Source organism: Meriones unguiculatus, chromosome 11 (assembly GCF_030254825.1).
Source record: "Meriones unguiculatus strain TT.TT164.6M chromosome 11, Bangor_MerUng_6.1, whole genome shotgun sequence".
NCBI lineage: Eukaryota > Metazoa > Chordata > Mammalia > Rodentia > Muridae > Meriones > Meriones unguiculatus.
In genome coordinates, this window is record NC_083359.1 from 70921939 (window position 1) to 70940948 (window position 19010).

A 19010-nucleotide genomic window follows, 5' to 3' on the forward strand; every position below is an offset into this window, starting at 1 on the left:
CCAGGCCATTTTCTTATCCATTTATAATAAAAACTCTTGATAAATTTTGAATGAAAAGAATATCACCAGGCTTGTTTAGGATATCTAGGAAAAATCAATAGCTGACATGATATTAAACAAGGAAAGTCTTCTTGCTTTCTATACAAGATGGAAATTTCACTTTTGTTAATATTTTATTGGAAGTCATAGTCAGTCCAATGGAGCAAGGACAAGAAAAAAGACAGCACCTGCAAAGAAATAAATATTACTTTTCTGCTCATGCATGTAAAAAATGACTTGCAATCCACAAAATGGTTACAAGAATCAAAAGTAGAAAGAAATTTTCAAGACAAGATCAATATAACAATATCTAATTTAAAATACTAAACAAGACCGTTCTCAAGAATATAAAATTGTTTCAGAGTAAACTTAGCGAATAATATGTAAAACTTATATACTGAAAACTATAAAGTACAATAAAGGTAGAAGAGATAGATATTTTTAGTGTGTGTGTTTGTGTATGTATACATATGAGAGAAAAAGATGTCACATTAATAGAATGAAACCCTGTGTATCTTAAGATTATCAGTCCTCCTCAAAAGAAAATAGGAAAAATTTAAATATCATAATTAAGCCACCTTTTAAAAACTAATGTAGAAGATTAATAAAATAGAAAATATTACAGGAGTGAAAGTGGAAATATTTCACGTGGGTAAGAAACTTTAATGATAAAAACATCAGAGCCATATAAATTCAGCTTGTGAATTATACAAGAAAATAAAATAGCTACAGAAAATCTTAAAAATCATAGGCGGGAAAAACTTGTCAACGTTGTTACCTAAATCAGCACATTTTAATGTTCTTACTATTTTTCTATCTAATAAGAATCAAAGAAAAATGTTAACATGGTATCTCAGTGGATGGGTGCTGTTACTCTCACATATATTTTCTCACGAATATGCTTGCGTTGCTGTGAAGGTCATGAATCCTATGTTAAGCTTGCAATGCTGAAAAATTTCTGATTTGAGAAGTCAGGAAGAGTGGGAGAGTACTTGGAAAGCAGATTGTAAGTGTCTAGAACTGAATCTGTCAGGTTTGCCTCCAGACTATTTCTCTCATCCATGTTTCCTTCTGGTTCTGACTACAGCTGATATGAAAAGAGTTGAAGCTGATGAAATCTGGGGATCCAGGAGCATTTAGATAATGGAAAACCTGACAGAAGACAGCAGACTACAAAACAGCCTTGTTCTATGGACTTTGTGTCTGTAGTCAGGGTGTCCACAGGAAGGTCCATGGTTTCAGCCAGACAGACTCACAGGAAGTGCAGCTGGCCGGGCCTTTGGGGAAAGGATGCAGCAGGACCAGGTAGTGCTTAGGAAGTGATTGTACAACTGCTGCAGCCTGCAGAGAATGTGATGGGTGAGAATTTGTATCACAACAGAGCAGACAGACTGAGACTTACTGGAAGCACAGTGGCTCTTGTGGTGGACAAAGTTACTCAATGATGTGGGGAACTCAGGAGATAACTATTGAGGCAGTTTCAGAATGAAGATGCAGAAGAAATCTGGATAGAATTTTTAGCATACAGAAATACCCAATTATCCCAATTTATAGAATAAGACAAAGTTTTAATACAATGATTACCCAGCATGCATGCTGTTGAGTATTCTGTCAAAGAACCGCTTCATAAAATTCTTGAAGAGGCTCAGAAAATGTCCTGGATTCTTTCTCTATGTAAGGGGTGGTACAGAAAGTTTCACTTTCGAAGGCTATTACCTCAAAAATTCAATGTCCTCATTGATAATCACACTGGCAGAAAGATGAAATACTCAGAAGATGTCTGAGTGATTGTTAAGTTACATTAATGTTGAAGGGAGACAGAGATGAAGAGAATCAAGTTATCATGCTAAAATACAATAGGATATAATGCATGTTGCACATGAGGCTCATGTGCAATGATATATAGTGTACCCATGTTCTTCTACATGTTACAAGCATCACACCAAGAAGAACTGATGTATAACCTAGTACTGAAAGTTAAGAACTACTAAATGCCTCAGTTTATGCTGTACTTGTTTCTTTAATGGTTATTGTGATATCAAAGCTCATTAAATAAGTGTTTATTTAATGAGTTCATAGTTGTCTTTTGCTCTATGTGCGTGCATGAGAAATTATATTTTAAGAACTTTTAAAATTTCAAAGTTCTAACTTAAAGTATAACATCATTTGCAAATAAATAAATGACTGAACAACCTAAATTGAATATTGTTATGTGAAAGGTTGGTCTCAAGATCACTTATTGCATAATCAGAAGGGGAATAAAAAATGAACCCCTTTCCATCTTATTTTACAGCTGCAGAAGTTTCATTTACAAAATGCACCTGATCAATTGCATATCTCAGCATTTTCTTCTAAAAATCCTCTATGTTATTTTTCTAAAACCTTGATTTTTACAAAGGCTTCAGTTCAATTTTAACTACCTAGGATTTTTCTGAAACAATAACCGCATAATGACCTGATTTTATTTTCAAATTAATCACATTTCTATATCAAACATCAAATTATCTGACAAAATACAAAGAGCCATTTCAGGTGATTAAAAAGAAAGATGGCTTCTGGAATGAAAGTGTGATTGTAAGTCAGCCTTGAGAAAAGACCAATATGTAACGCTGCACACCCAGTAACAATTTCCATTTAAAACAGAGAAGTAGTGAGGAAAAGATAAAATAATGCATTGATAAGAAAAATATGCCATTTTTATTAAGTAAGCTGTCATAGTCAAATGATGAGATCAAGACCATTATTTTACTCATTCTAAATTAAATGAAATAACAAAAACTCAATGTATAAGTTTATTTCTGTGTCATATTAGTAGAATAAAGATAAAATGACTGAATTTATTATTACACTTAAATTGAACTTATGCCTTATCCAATATATATATATATATATATATATATATATATATATTCATATTTATATATACATATGAACTCAACAGAAAGTAGCTGGCCAGAGGGAGTGAAAAAAGGCAGGCATTGTATTTCTCAGGTAAGCAAATGTCCCCTAACCTCTAACACATCATTTATCACAAAAGGCAATGGAGATCCTGTTTAGACAACATGACAGAACAGCTATAAATATCCCAAAATTCCAAGGAGAATAAATTCTAAATCATTCTTCCTGAGAAAATTTCCAGCTAAGGTTCTATGTTTATGAAATCAATTCCTAAGAAACACAACACAGTTGAAAAACAATAACAAAACCTGTGACACTCCTTCTCAAAATTTCTTCTGAAAATCTAACATTCACTTTTCTTAAGTTATGGATATCTATATGTGTATCTATATATGTGTATCTCATAAATCCATCTTGAGTAATTAAAAATCTTTAAATTCCAAAATATGGAATTTAATTATTTTACTATTTAATTATCCCTTATTCCATGTTGCTGTCTTTTCCCAGTTATGGATATGCAGAAGCAAGAAAATGCTAGTTTTCCTATAACTCCTTGTGTCAGTCAAGGGAAGAATTCTTTCCGTTTTCCATTCTTAGATTTCACTCTCTGTGAACCATATGCTGTAGAGTCCCAAATCCTGTCAACTTTCCTTTCAAAATGTATCCAGATTTATACCACTTGTCATCATCTTTTCTGCTAACTCACTGGACCGAATGACCACCATTCTGCCCAGAGTTGATGTGCAAAACTATTTGTGTTTTCCCATAGTATGTACTTATTCTTAACCTTCCGCTGTGATAAAAAGAAGACCATTTATAAAATTTAAATTCAAATAACAGCAGTGCTGAAGGCATATAACAAAAGTAGCTAAGCAGGAAGCTTATTGGGCCATCATCTAGCTCATTGGTAAAGTATTCAACTAACACGCATGAAGCCTAGAGTTTGATATCCAGCATTGGAATATAAACACACACACACACACACACACACACACACACACACACACTTCTCTAACTTCTTCTCTATTCTATCTCTAACTTCTATCTCCATATATAATTAAGGTATTTAGTGTTATGCACGCATAGCATTTCAAAAGTCAGAACAGGACTTCCTTTTAAAATATAAAAACTGTTATTTTATTTGAAATTATATATTTAATAATATTGATACAGGAATATGTTCTTTCATTAAAGATACAGCTTTAATGGATTCCCTCGTATTAACTGCTTATAAGTTATTAATCTAGGCTGCAAGACCTGATATTTGATATTCATTCATTTTGTGAAAAGAACATTCTGTCTATGCTACCACAGACATGGCGATGCTGAGGGAATAGTCAAGAGTTAAGAGCAGCCCTGCCTCATCGAGTTCATGTTCTAATGGAAAGAAGCTGACAGTAAGCACAGGATCTATAATGTGTGGTTTTTGTTATGTGCTATGAGGAGGCACCAAGCACGGTGGAGGAAATGTGTACATCTCTGATTAGATGATAACTGAAGAAAGCCATCATCAAAAAATGGAGTGACCTTCTGAATAACTTTGTGAGAAGGCAGTAAAAGCAAAGGTAGCACAATCTTGAGGTTGTGCCTTTTCCAGTGTTTTCAAAACTGACCCGGAATAGGGAGGGCAGAGTGAAAAAGAGGGCCAGCTATGGGGTAGATAAAAGAAGAAATGGGATTCAAGATCCTAAAAGATCCAGTAAAATGCCAAACTCAAAAGCAGGGAAGTACAATACAATACTGACATTTTAAAGGATTTTTTTTTTTTTATTAGTAAGAGAAGACACAGAAAGAGCAGTGAGGTAACAGAAACAACTTTGTAAATCTGGACATATTTTGAAAGGAAAGTTGACAGGATTTGGGAATCTACAGCATATGGTCCACAGAGAGTGAAATCTAAGAATGGAAAACGGAAAGAATTCTTCCCTTGACTGAAACAAGGAGTTATGGGAAAACTAGCATTTTCTTGCTTCTGCATATCCATAACCGAGAAAAGACAACAGCATGGAATAAAGGATAATTAAATAGTAACCATACTTTGGAATTTCAAGATATTGAATTACTCAAGATGGATTTTTACATTTCCTTGGAAAACTTTTCACTGCTTACCTATATTTCAAAGGATTATTACAAAGCCTATGTGAAGGTCCTCTTTTCTTCCCAGGAAGATATCATTGCTTTAAAACGTTCGTGTTTCTCTTCTTTTCTCCAGCAACGGTAGCAGTTGTGCAGCAGTTTCTTTATAGTTCTCAATTATATAACTTCAGATTTCTCTCCTGTAGTGGAGCCCTCCGTGATGCTGTGTAACCTCTGTCTACACAGTTTTGCAGGAAAGGATATGCAAACGAGCCCATACTGTCACAGTCTGTCCCCATTGTTCTCTCAGGATGAAAGAAATAAACACACACTTTAAAAACCTACCAAGTTAGTAGGTAGGAACTAAGAATCAGTGATTATTAATATGTATTTCCTTCAGAAAGCTTTCTTCCTAGCTTCCTATTTAATTTGAGTTGTTCAATGGCATATGGCTTTGGGCTATTTTAAGTTTACATTCTGTACTTATGTTTAACCTTCCACTGTGATAAAAAGAAGACCATTTATAAAATTTAAATTCAAATAACAGCAGCGCTGAAGTCATGTAACAAAAGGAGCAAAGCAACGAGCTTATTGGGCCATCATGTATCTCAGTGGTAAAGTATTCAACGAACACGCATGAAGCCTGGGCTCTGATACCCAGCATTGGAATACACACACACACACACACACACACACACACACACACACACACACTTCTCTAACTTCTATCTTTATTCAGCCAAACAGACTAACTTTTTAAATTACTTCTTTTATTTTTTTTTTGAGATTATAATATAATTAGATCATTCTTCCTCCACACTCTCCTCCTTTCTAAAACTCCTATCTTTTTCTTCTTGATCTCTTTCAAATCCATGACCTCCTTTTTTCACTAGTTGTTGTTACAAACATATATGTATTTATATATAAATCTATATCCAACTACCCAGGGTTACTGAAGTATGGAGGACAATCTATAGCTGCAACTTTACTAAGACTCTAACTCTAACTACACTCTAAATATTTGTCCTAGAGATAAATTTACTCTTCACCCCTCATCAAAGAAACTTATCTCCATCACTTATCTTTCACACCTGCATTCGCAAATGACACACACACACACACACACACACACACACACACACATATATATATATATATATATATATATAACTCTTTTAGGCGGTATTTATTAAGTTCATAATATAGCAACAAGTTTTTCAAACTTTTATCTCAACATTCCCTCTACCATCTATCTTTACTATCTTTTCAATGTAGTTACAATATGCTTTTAATTGAATAAATCAATAACTTACATAATTATCCTATAAATTGTTACTCAGAAATTATCCCTGTGGCACTATTCTGATGGATGTGTTTTACCATTCCTCTTTAGATGGCTGGCTAGCAAGCTCAGTGTTCCAGTTCTTTGCTCTTCTAAGCATTCCCCAGGGTGCATACTGTTTCCTCAGACTCTGTCTTAAATCCCTTCCAGGTCTCTCAAGAAATCATGAGACTATGAGAGGGAAATTGTAAAAGAGAAATTTACTCTTATTTTTTTCAAGATAATTTATTAATTTTATTTTATATGTTTTAGTGTGAAGGTGTTAGATCCCTTGGATTATGGGGGTACAGACAGTTGTGAGCTGCCAAGTGGGTACTGGGTATTGAACCTAGGTCCCTTTAGGAAGAGCAGATAGTGGTCTTAGCCACTGAGCCATATCTCCAGCCCCCCAAAAGTTTACTCTTTAAGCATCATATCCTTGTCAACCTTCAAATCACATTCAGGTTCTTCGGTTAAATGCTTTCCTTTGTGACTTTTAAAAGGTTTTTCAAGTTTGTCCTTTGTTCTGTTGTGTTTGGCAAAGCTTTACTCTCTAGAAGCCTGTGAAGTCTCATCTCTGTCCAAGATTGTATTCACTGTCTTAATTCCTGATAAAGATCATACCACTTTACCCGTTAACTCTTATATTTCAATGCTGTGCAATATTTTATACAATTTCATTGGTAGATTTTTATTTTCTGTGTGCCATTTATAAGAGTCATAGTATTTATTTGTGTGCTTCACTTTGCTGAGTTTTGCTTTCTTTTTCCTTTTTTTGTTTTTTGTTTGTTTGTATTCTTTTGTGTTTGTTTTTCTCTCCTATCTAATATCACTTCATTGTTGCATTTTTTTTCTCTGTGCAGTTTGTCAAATTTCCCATCAGGATTTTCAGTTCAATCTTCTCTTATTGAAATTCTAAAACTACCTTTTTATCTGAAAATTTGTCTATTATAATTGATCATATAAAATAATTTAGTATCTTTACTTATATCTTTATCACTATGTAGATATTTTTGGTATGTTCTATAAAATCAAATTTCTGTTCTGGACCACAAAATAAATCCAACCCAGTGTTTTTGTTATATTTTTTTCTCTCCCTCTCTTCTCCCTTCTTTCTCTGTTCTCTCCCCTCCTTTATTCTAAATATATTCTTGATATCTACTAACTTCATTGTCCACCAATAATTTTTAAAGCGATATTTGGACATTAGCACTATGTCATTCGGTCATTGAAATAATGGCTGTTGAGATGGATCAACGAGTTCATGTTCTTGTCATCATGGCTCATGACATGAGGTTAATACTCAGGACTCACACGGTAGAAGGGAAGAACCACGTCCCACAGGTTGTCCTCTGACTTCCCAGTGGGCTGGCCTGGGCATGCCCTGGAGCAAACAGAAGATGGATAGATAAATTTTAGAGAGAAAAAAAATGAAGTTATCTGCTGAATGATTTACATAGGCTTTAAGGAAAAGAATTCCAATAGTGTGGAGTGGAGGAATCAAGTCTAATTTTTGGTTTGTAAGAATTTCTTCTTCCCTAGGGTCTAACTCAGTGGCAGGCTTTCTGATCACCTCCCCCTGGGGGTGCCACCTTGCAAGTCAACAGAGGAAGACAATGCAACCAGTCCTGATGAGACCTGATAGCTTCAGGTCAAATAGAAAGAGAGGAAGACCTCCCCTATCAGTGGACTAGGGGAGGGGCATAGGGGGAGAAGAGGGTGGGGAGGTGGGATTGGGAAGACACAAGGGAGGGGGACACAGTTGGGGTACAAATTGAATAAATTGTAGTCAATGATAATAACAACAATAATATGAAAGAGAAAGAGAATTCCTTCTTACTTCAATCCCTGCCTCCGGTGCTCTCCTTTTGAGATATGATGGCTTCAAGTTACTGGCCTCTGAGAACATTCTGGTTCCTTTATCATCCTGCTTTTCAGGCTCCCACTGCTGTTCAAAGCTCAGCTTTAATCCAGCCACTGATGCAGCTTCATTTACCAACTTGCTCTGCCATATTGACTGTTTTTAAAACATCATTGCTCCTCATTGTACTCCTGCCTTCGAAACAGAATGATTTTACATGTGTTTGTAGTTGCCTCAACAGAACATTTAAGTGTAAATGGGAATAAAGAAAATTAACACAGTTTGGCCATTTTTAGTTGAAAATATATCTTCAAAGGGCTTTTTTATTTACACAATGCAGAACATTAAGACACCTCCTTTAAGTATGATGAAAAACTGAATATAAGGCCATGAGTTTTCTGTGCTTCTGAGTAACATTCTCACTACTAAAATCTCTCCTTTTGAAACATACTGTTGGCAACTAAAACATGAATTTGAATTATATTAGCTTTTTAAACCACGTACACCTTTTAAAGTATATGATTTAATAAAGTTAAGTATATTGAGACTGTTGTTGAACATAGACCATATTTTTCTTCTTCCTCCTCCTCCTCCTCCTCCTCGTCCTCCTCCTCCTCGTCCTCCTCCTCCTCCTCCTCCTCCTCCTCTTCTTCTTCCTCTTCTTCTTTACAGTTTATTCACTTTGTATCCTGGTATAGCCCCTCCCTCATCTCATCCATGTCCTACTTTCTTTCCCTTTTCCTCTTCTATCCCACTTCCCTAGTCCACTGATAGATGAAGTCGTCCTCCTCTACTGGCTGACCCTAGCCTATCAGGTCACAAATGGACTGTGTGGATCCTCTTCCTCTATGAGCTGGCTAGGTTGCCCCACCAGAGAGAAGTGATGAAGGAACAGGCAACCGAATTCATGTCAGAGACTGTCTCTTCTCTCCTTACTAGGGAACCCACATGGAGCCTGAGCTATGGGCTACATCTGGGCAGGGGATCTAAGTTTTCTTTACACATAGTCTTTGGTTGATTCATCAGTCTCTCCACTACCCACAGTGCCCAGCATTTTTTTTTTTTGGCTGTGTTGGTTTCCTTGTGCAGCTCTTGCCCCGTCCTGTGGTAGGCTCCCATCCTGTTTGCTCTCTTCTACAGCACCTGCTGTCTATTCTGTTTTCCCTTCTAAATGAGAATTGAGCATTTTCCCTAGGGTCTTCCTTGGTGTTTAGCTTCCTTAGGTCTGTAAATTTTAGTATGTGTATCATATATTATATGGCTAATATCCACTTATAAGTGAATACATACTGTGGGTGTCTTTCTGATTCTGGGATAACTCACTCAGGATGATCTATCATAGTACTACCCATTTGCCTGCAAATGTCATGATTTCCTTCTTTTAAATAGCTGAGTAGTATTACAGTGTGTAAATAAATGTAACTCAACTTCTGTATACATCCTTCAGTTGAGGATGGTCTAGGATGATGTTTCTAGATTCTGGATGTTATAAATAAAGTGTCTATGAACATAGTTGATCAAATGTCCTTCTTGTATGGTTGAGCATATTTTGGATGTATGTCCAGGAGTGGTATAGTTCTTGAGGTAGCACTATTCCTAATTTTCTGAGAAAGTGCCAGATTGATTTCCAAAGTGGTTGTACAAGTTTACATTCCCAAAAACAATGGAGGAGGGTTCCCCTTTCCCCACAACCTCTCCAGCATGTTTTGTTACTTGAATTACTTATCTTAGCCAAGCTGACAGGTATAAGATGGAATCTCATAGTCATTTTGATTCACATTTCTCTGATGACTAAGGACTTTGAGCACTTCATTAAATGTTTTTCCTCTGTTCCATATTCCTCTGTTGAGAATTCTCTTTAGCTCTTACCCATTTTTAATTAGATTATTTGGTTTGTTGACATTTAATTTCTTGAGTTCTCCCAGTCTGTAGACTATTGTTTTGTTCTGCTGATTGCATCCTTTTCTTTACAGACGCTTTTCAGTTTCATGAGGTCCCAATTGTTGATTATTGATCTTAGAGTCTAAGGCTTTGTGTTCTGTTCAGGAAATTGTCTCCTGTGCCAATAAGTTCAAGGCTCTTCCGCACTATTTCTTCTAACAGGTTTAGTGTGTTTGGTTTTATGTTGAGGTCTTTGATCCACTTGGACTTTAGTTTTGTGCAGGGTGAAAATTATGGATCTATTTGCGTTTTTATTCATGTAGACATCCTGTTAGACCAACACCATTTGCTGAAGATGCTGTCTTACTTTCTTTGAATTGTTTTGGCATTTTTGTCAAAAATCTGGTGTCTATACATCTGTGGGTTTATTTCTTGGTCTTCAATTTGATTCCATTGATCCACCAGTCTGTTTTTATGCCAGTACCATGCCATTTTCATTACTGTTGCTCTATAGTACAAGGTGGGATCAAAAATGGAGATTCCTCCAGAAATACTTTTATTGTACGGGATGGTTTTTAGCTATTCTGTGTTTTGTTTTGTTTCATTTTTCCATATGAAGTTGAGGATTGTTCTTTCAAGGCCTAGAAAATTTGTGTTGACATTTTGTTGAGAAAAGTACTGAATCTTCTGGTAGGATGACCATTTTCACTATGTTAATCCTACCAATCCATCACATGAAAGATCTTTTCATCTTCTGATATCTTCTTCAATTTCTTTCTTCAGAGACTTGAAAGTTTTTTTTGTTTTTGTTTTTGTTTTTCATACAAGTCTTTTACTTGTTTGGTTAGAATTATACCATGATAATTTATGTTATTTGTGGCTATTGTGAAAGGTATTGTTCCTTAATTTCTTTCTCTTTTGTTTTTTGTTTTTTTTTTTTTGTATTTGATTATTTTGACTACTGATTATTTTGAGTTAATTTTGTATCCAGCCACTTTGCTGAAGGTATTTATTTTATCAGTTATAAAAGTTCTCAGGCAGAATTTTTGGGGTCAGTCGTGTACAATCATATCATCTGTAAATATGCTAAAAAACTCCTCACAGCTGCATGAGCTCCCTTGAACAAGATTTTAAATCTCCAGTGAGGCTTCAGACGCCATGTTGGTTTGGGGAGGAAATGGGTGGAATCATAGCTTCACATGGCTCCACACTCTGACTCCACGTGGCTCCTTGGCCATTTTGCCTCAGGGCAATTGCCATGCGCTAGCCCCTCCCCCACCAAGCAGCTTTCTTTCCATACTCTGACTCTCAGTATTCTAATTATTCTAAGGTGTTACTTTCAAGCTTTAAAAAATCTTTTCTTCCTGATTCCTGTATACTCTGTTCTTAAATATATATATATATATAATGTTTTAAATGCTTTAAATTCTTAATCTAATATTTTTACTTCTTTCTGATTCATATCCTCTTAATTTCCTTTAGTTGTCTCATTTCTCTAGCTCTGACTTCCAGTACTATGTTGAAGAGATATGGAGAGAGTAGGCAACCTTTTTCTATGCCTGATTTTAATGGGATTGATTTCAATTTCTCTCTGTTTAGTTTAATGTTGAATATAGGCTTGCTGTAATTTTCTTTTATTATGTTTAGGTATATGCCTTGTATCCCTGATCTCTCCATAACTTTAAACATTAATAGGTGTTGGATTTTGTCAAATGCTCTTTCAGCATCTAAGGAGATGATCATGTGACTTTTTTTTTCTTTCAGTTTGTTTATATGGTGGATTACATTGACGTATTTCCATATATTGAACCATCCCTGCATGCCTGGGATAAAACCTTATTGGTCGTGGTGGTGGATGTTATCTTTTATGTGTTTTTTGATTCAGTTTGCGAGTATTTTATTGAGCATTTTAGCATAAATGTCCATAAGAAAGATTGGTCTGTAATTCCCCTTCTTTGTTGGGTCTTTGTGTGGTTTAAGTTGCAAGGTGACTGTGGCCTCATAGAATGAGTTTGGTAATGTTCCTTTTTTTTTTTTTTTTTTTCTGTTTTGTGAAACAGTTTGAAAAGTATTGATATTAGCTCTTTGAAGTTCTGGTAAAATTCTACCCTGAAACCATTTGACCCTGAGCTTTTTCTTGGATGAGAGACTTTTGATGACAGCTTCTATTTTCTTAGGGGTTATAGTTCTATTTAATTTATTTATCTGATCTTGACTCAACTTTGGTAAATGGATTCTATCAAGGAAATTATGCATTTCATTTAGATTTTCTAATTTTGTTGTGTATAGGCTTTTGAAATAGGACCTGATAGTTGTTTGGATTGCCACATTTTCTATTGTGTTCCATTTTCATTTCTGATTTTGTTGATTTGGAGAGCATCTCTCTGCCTTTCAGTTAGTTTGGCTAAGGGTTTGTCTATCTTGTTGATTTTCTCAAGGAACCAGCTCTTGGTTTCATTGATTCTTCGAATTGTGCTCTTTATTGATTTCAGCTCTGAGTTTGATTATTTCCAGCCATCTACTCCTCTTGAATGTTTCTCCTTCTCCTTCTCCTTCTCTTTCCTTCTCCTTCTCCTTCCTTCTCCTTCTCCTTCTCCCTTCTTCTTCTTCTTCTGCTTCTTCTTCTTCTTCTTCTTCTTCTTCTTCTTCTTCTTCTTCTTCTTCTTCTTCTTCTTCTTCTTTCCTAGTGTTTTTTGGGTATGCTATTAAGTTGCTTGTATGTGATAACTCGAATTTCTTTATGAAGCACTTAGTGCTATGAACTTTCCTCTTAGCACTGCTTTTACTTTGTTCAACAAATTGGGGTAAGTTGTGTCTTCATTTTCATTGAATTCTAGAAAGTCTTTAAGTTATTTCTTTTTTCTTCTCTGACCCATATGTTGTTGAGCAGAGAGTTGTACACTTTCCCTAATATTAGTTTTTTGATAGCTCATTTTTCACTTAATAATTGGTGTTTGTTTCAACTGATGTTGACTTAATCATTAGTGTTTTAAGAGTTAGTTATGCCTGTTTCTTTAATATTTTTATCTTTTGTCTAACATAGCATGTCTTTTTTTTACAGGATGAAACATAAGATGTTTCTCTTATATTCATATATAAAAATGTTTGCTCCTCCCTGGGGAAGACTTTCCCTTTCATACTCAGGGTCCCTTAGTTGCCTGTAGTTTTATATGTAGGACTGAGGACTTTTGAGAGCTTCTGCTTTTTCTCTTCATATATTGTGTCTATTATTGTTATCCTTGTTCAGCTCATGTAAAAGAAGTCATGTTGGAAAGACTTCATGGATGAAATTCCTGACATTCCTAGAAAACAGAATGTCACAATATACTCACTGTTAGGATTTTGGAACCAAACCTGCTTCAGGGTTGCCTAGCAACTTACGATGTCATCATGTGTCCCTGACCAGGTGGTCACACCTGGAAGGCATAGTTACCTTGCCTCTGTAGGGACCAGCTGGCCATGTGGTCCCTCTCTTGGTCCTTTCTCTCTTGGTCCCTCTTGCTCCTGGCCTCTTGGCCTTCTTCCCTTTCTCTATGGGGGTCTCCTCTATCTTTCCCCTTCTCTCTCTTTCTCTCTCTCTCTCTCTCTCTCTCTCTCTCTCTCTCTCTCTCTCTCTCCCTCATTATTTCCTGTTCTCCCTGCTCTCCTTTCTCTCTCTCTCTCCATATCCACCTAATAAACTTCTTTTATATAGATGATCTGTTGCATGCCTAATGGTCATTATTTAATTTGTCCCATAACCTTATATTTGGTGCAGAAACTCAGGAGGGTCCCTTGGCTTTGCCAGACCCTTTTGAACTCCTCTGGGACAAAATGAATTTATGCAACAAATCTCTCTCTGCTCTATGCGTGAAAATCTTTACTCTTCTTCAACTGTCTTATCGCACATGGCACATCTGCCTGCACTGTCAGCTGCAGCAAAGGTAACCTCCTGGCTCCCTGCTGTAGCCACTACCTACCGCTACAACTGGCTACACTATTCTGAACTCCAGTGGTGGTGGCTGCCTCTCCTGCCAGTGAGTACCCCACAGACTCCCGCAGCACAAAAAATCGGCTTGGGAAAATCTAGCCCACGGCTATAGGGAAGAAATTGCTAAAAACCCCCGCACAGCTGCATGAGCTCCCTTGAACAAGATTTTAAATCTCCAGTGAGGCTTCAGATGCCATGTTGGTTTGGGGAGGAAATGGGTGGAATCATAGCTTCACATGGCTCCACACTCTGACTCCTTGGCCATTTTGCCTCAGGGCAATTGCCATGCGCTAGCCCCTCCCCCACCAAGCAGCTTTCTTTCCATACTCTGACTCTCAGTATTCTAACTATTCTAAGGTGTTACTTTCAAGCTTTAAAAAATCTTTTCTTCCTGATTCCTGTACACTCTGCTCTTAAATATATATATAATGTTTTAAATGCTTTAAATTTTTAATCTAATGATTTATATAATCTCATTGGATTTACATTTAGAAGACTTCCTTAATCATAACTAACTGTTTATTTTATCTTTTAGACTAGGTCTCAGCATTTTAAATTGGCATGGATTTTTATAAAAATTCAAAGTTATGTTTTACTATCTATAATTCAGCCCTGCTTCAAAATAAATTTTATATAATAATAAATTTCAAAGTTATAAATATCTACTCAAATTAAGTTGGTTTAAAATATATACCTAACTGCTTATGTCTTTTCAGTTTCTAAATTAATAAATGCTGTTGCTGTTTCTCCTGTCATGTGCTGCCTATGATCTGGATTCACCACTAGGCTTTCTGGCTAATGGGTTTGCTGTAATAAATTCAAATGTAATTTTAAAATTGCTTTATACTGTTCTACTAAATTGTTGGTTTTAAAACTCATAACTCAGGTTCTTTACCACATATAGCAATTTGCCAATATTCTAAATTAAGGTCTATTAATTTTACAAGATTTATTTATGTTAAAACTTGGTCTTTGTGCTGTATCTCTACTATCAAATGGTTAAAATATGCTTGGTCTTGTTTTCTTAAAATGGTATTGTTGTTGATCTATGGTATACCTTAGACTTCTATAAGCTATAAACATTTTATATACTAAATCCTACAAAAAACTTTTGTGCTCTCACTTTCATGGACTATATTTTAAGGTTCCAACTTAGCAAGGACAAAACCTAAAGTCTTAATATTTAAGGCTTAACAAATGCAAGTTAATAGTCATCTCATAGATGTCCAAATATATATTTATAGTCCTACAGATGCAAACATGGTTTCACTGCTATCTTTAATAAACAGCTGGAAATGGTCCTTGAGTTATCATATTGGAATTGGTAAAAATAATAGCCTTCCCGACTGGCTCATCCAGGGCAATATCTATGCTCCAGAGCTTAGCTGCTGCTCTGAGGCTGCTGGCATTCCCGCACAAAAGATAAGAGGTCTGCAGTGTCCCACCCCACTGGGTATAACCAAAAGTCAGTTCTGTCAGGTGACTGTTTCAAATGCAGCCAAAGAGGACACTGGTCCTACTGCTGCCTCAACAAACCATATACTGCCTGTTGGCAGACTGGCCTCTGGAAGTCAAAATGTTCCCCTGCAGGTTTATCTTCTATGCCCAGCCATGGAGGTTCAACCAGCACAAGAGCCATAGACACTTCCAGCCTTTAAGCTCATTGGCCTGGCGGAGGACAAATATATGGCTCCTTGATTCAGCGACCTCCACCACTCTCGCCCAACCCAGACTAACATTATAGGTCTATTTTGGCCTCACAATGGGTCCCACGGACATATTGCCAACTTCTGTCTTGTGAGACTTCAGATGTCTTTTCAGTTCTCTTCATATGCAGGAGACCAGGCCTTATACCTAAGTTATAGAGCTGCTATTGTCAGACCTAGACACAATATGCCTTGTTGCCAGACTAAAAAAACAGTTCTGAATGTAACCTTTTACTATCCCTTTATTTAGCTAATGGACAATAAATGTTCATAGCAATCTCACCTACGTCTCATGGTAAATAACTAGATATAAAGCCCCCCCCCAAATATTATTTGAGAGTCTAAAAAAGTGTCTTAAGATTGATAAACAGCAATTATACATGCTTGAGAGTCTAAGAAAATGCTTTAAGATTGGTAAACATAAGTTATGCATAATTCAGAGTCTAAAAAAGTGTCTATGGGTTGGCAAATGCAAGTCATAAATATTTAAATGTCTAAAAAATGTTTTAAGGTTGGTAAGTGCAAGTTATAAAGATTAAAAGGTCTAAGGTAATTTAAGATATCCTAAATAGGTAAACCTACTTAATAGTTCCTCCTGTTCCTATGCTACTGTTGTATTGACTGTCCAGAACTTTGACCTTTATCAATAAAGCTCTGATTTATTAATCTAAGTCTAATACAAAAACCTTCCACTAAACCACCCACCATTATAGTTCCAAGGTCAAGATTTTAAATCTCCATAATGTGTGCTAATACTAAAGGTTAAGATCAAATGAGCTTCCACTTCTGCGTCATGAAAGGCTTCTGCCCTTTCAGAGTTCACCTTAAAAAATGCTTGTGCTGTTAACACAAATGTGTATGTCCACTGCTTTTTCTACAATGCATATTTCAGTGCAGATTACAATTGTGATGCTAACATGTCTAAAGTTTTATCTCCTCCCTAAAACTTAAAAGTAATTCTTTTAAGGGAGTCCACCTGAATCCACCTCTTAGGACAATTGGGTTCCAGCTAAGTACTCCACTTATTGTCTATCTCGGAAGGTGGGACTCCCCTTTTCCCTGGTTTTAAGACTTCCCTTTCCTGGCTACCAGATTGCCATCTGCTGCTTGTAACACTGGCTGGATTGGTGAGTTCTCCTCATTGGCCAGCCACTAGATTGGTGAGTTCACTTCATTTATCAGCATAAAATGCCTCTCTTGGTAGGGGAAGCTTGATTGTTGGATGTCCAGCAACTTACTGCCAGTGATGGGGTAAATGCAGGTCCCCTCAGATAAACAGAGGTTCCCTTATTCAAGCCTCATTGATCAAACCTTCCATCTCTGTTCACTCTCCCAAAAGTTTTAAATATGTACCTAAAGGAATTTCTCCATAACCTACTTAACTTTACTTTTGCCTATATATATATATATATATATATATATATATATATATATATATATGTTTCAGTGTACTGCCAGACACAGATGTATAGCCATAACAGCGTCAAAGCAACTACAAGTGTTACAGTCTGACTTCACAGACTTCCAACAAGCTGGACCTGCACTTTCCCTCCCAGCCATGGATGTTCTTGCAAACCCTGGATAGTATCAAAGTAGCCTGTTCTTCCTGGGCATGGCCAGCATTTCAGCATTTTGACCTTCCTACAGCGACCCCAGTGTCAGCAGGAAGTAGCCAGAAGAGAATCTACGCCCGTTATTCATTTATTAACAAAAAGCTGGAATGGTGTGCTTCAGGTCCAGGACAAGCAGCTCCAGGTTCTTCCAGCATTCCTCAATCCCTACCTACCGCCTTACATGGCTGGCAACTCTCTACCCTGAATTTTCCAGGCCAGAGGCTTCCCTTCCTCCTCTTTACCATGTAATCTGACCATTTTGTTGCTATTATTTCTCTCTTAACCCCTTACATGACAACCAAGAGCCACTTCCAATGAACATAAATTGATATACTTTAACTTATCTTACATGAGAAGCACCCCAAGTTCCACATTTTTTAATTGTTGAAAAATGGAGGAATGTTAGGGTTTTGGAATCAAACTTGCTTCTGGGTTGCCTAGCAACTTATAATGTCATCATGTGTCACTGGCCAGGTGGCCACACCTGGAAGGCATGGTTACCTTGCCCCTTAAAGGGACCAGCCAGCCATGTGTTCCCTCCCTTGGTCCTTTCTCTCTTGGTCCTTCTTGCTCCTGGCCTCTTGGCCTTCTCCCCTTTCTCTATCCAGGTGCCCCTCTTTCCCCTTCTCTCTCTTTCCCTCTATCTCTCTTTCCTCCCATCATGTCCTGTTCTTCTTGCTCTTGTTCTCTCTTCTCTTTCTCTCCATATCCACCTAATAAACTTCTTTTATGTAGAGATCTGTTGCATGCCTAACGGTCATTATTTAATTTGTCCCATAACCCTACACTCACTGCTGCTCCACCTCTTATGATCTCTCTGCTCTCTCCTCCACAATGACCCCTGTGCCTTAGATACAACCTGAATTGTATTGAAGATGTTATCATTAGTCATTGAATGCCAAATAGCCAGCCCCAAAAATGTATTTCAAGTAATATTATATCAACTGACCAGGATATATATGCAAAGGTAAATATGCATATATAAACAATTGATGACAAGGAAAATCATGAATTAGAAAGAGAGCACTGTGTCATATATAAGAGTGCTTGGAGGAAAGGGAAGGAGGAAACAATGAATGGATAATACCAAAAGCTAAGAAAAATATAAACACTATTTGCTGGATATAAATTACTGTCTATAATTTTCTTACAAAATTCATTATTCATTCCTTGTCATCTTTCCTCTACCCCAGTTACCACAGAGGAAGAGTATTGTTGTGGACCAGATCCTCTCAGGCAGATATCTCTGCCTGTTATCATGGCTAAAGACATCTTGAAAATTGTTTTGTTCGCATATGTGTTCACTTGTTTTGTCTTCATTGACATTACTACCTAAGACCAGGTCAAGAGGTTTCCCTGCAACAGATTGTTTTCTTTTAATTCAGGGATGGCTCAAGTTTTTACAGAAGATAATGAAACTATAGACAGAGCTTGGTTCCTTTGTTTCCAGTCCCCAGATTTTAATGCCTAGCCAAAATAGACAGAAGAACAATTAAAGAAGAGGAAGAAACCAGATGAATAAAAACCATTTTTTTTTCTTTTCTTTTCAAATGTATTGCATCAGAACACCCAAAGTAGAAGCCTCCAGTCCCCAGATTTTAATGCCTAGCCAAAATAGACAGAAGAACAATTAAAGAAGAGGAAG

The 19010-nt window shown here is 36.5% G+C and overlaps 1 long non-coding RNA gene across 1 annotated transcript in view; it reads right to left on the reverse strand.

Annotated features, from left to right (window-relative positions):
* LOC132646486 (uncharacterized) overlaps nucleotides 1–19010 on the reverse strand; it is a 104780-nt gene that overhangs the window by 41578 nt on the left and 44192 nt on the right. The gene's annotated exons all lie outside the window — the stretch shown is intronic.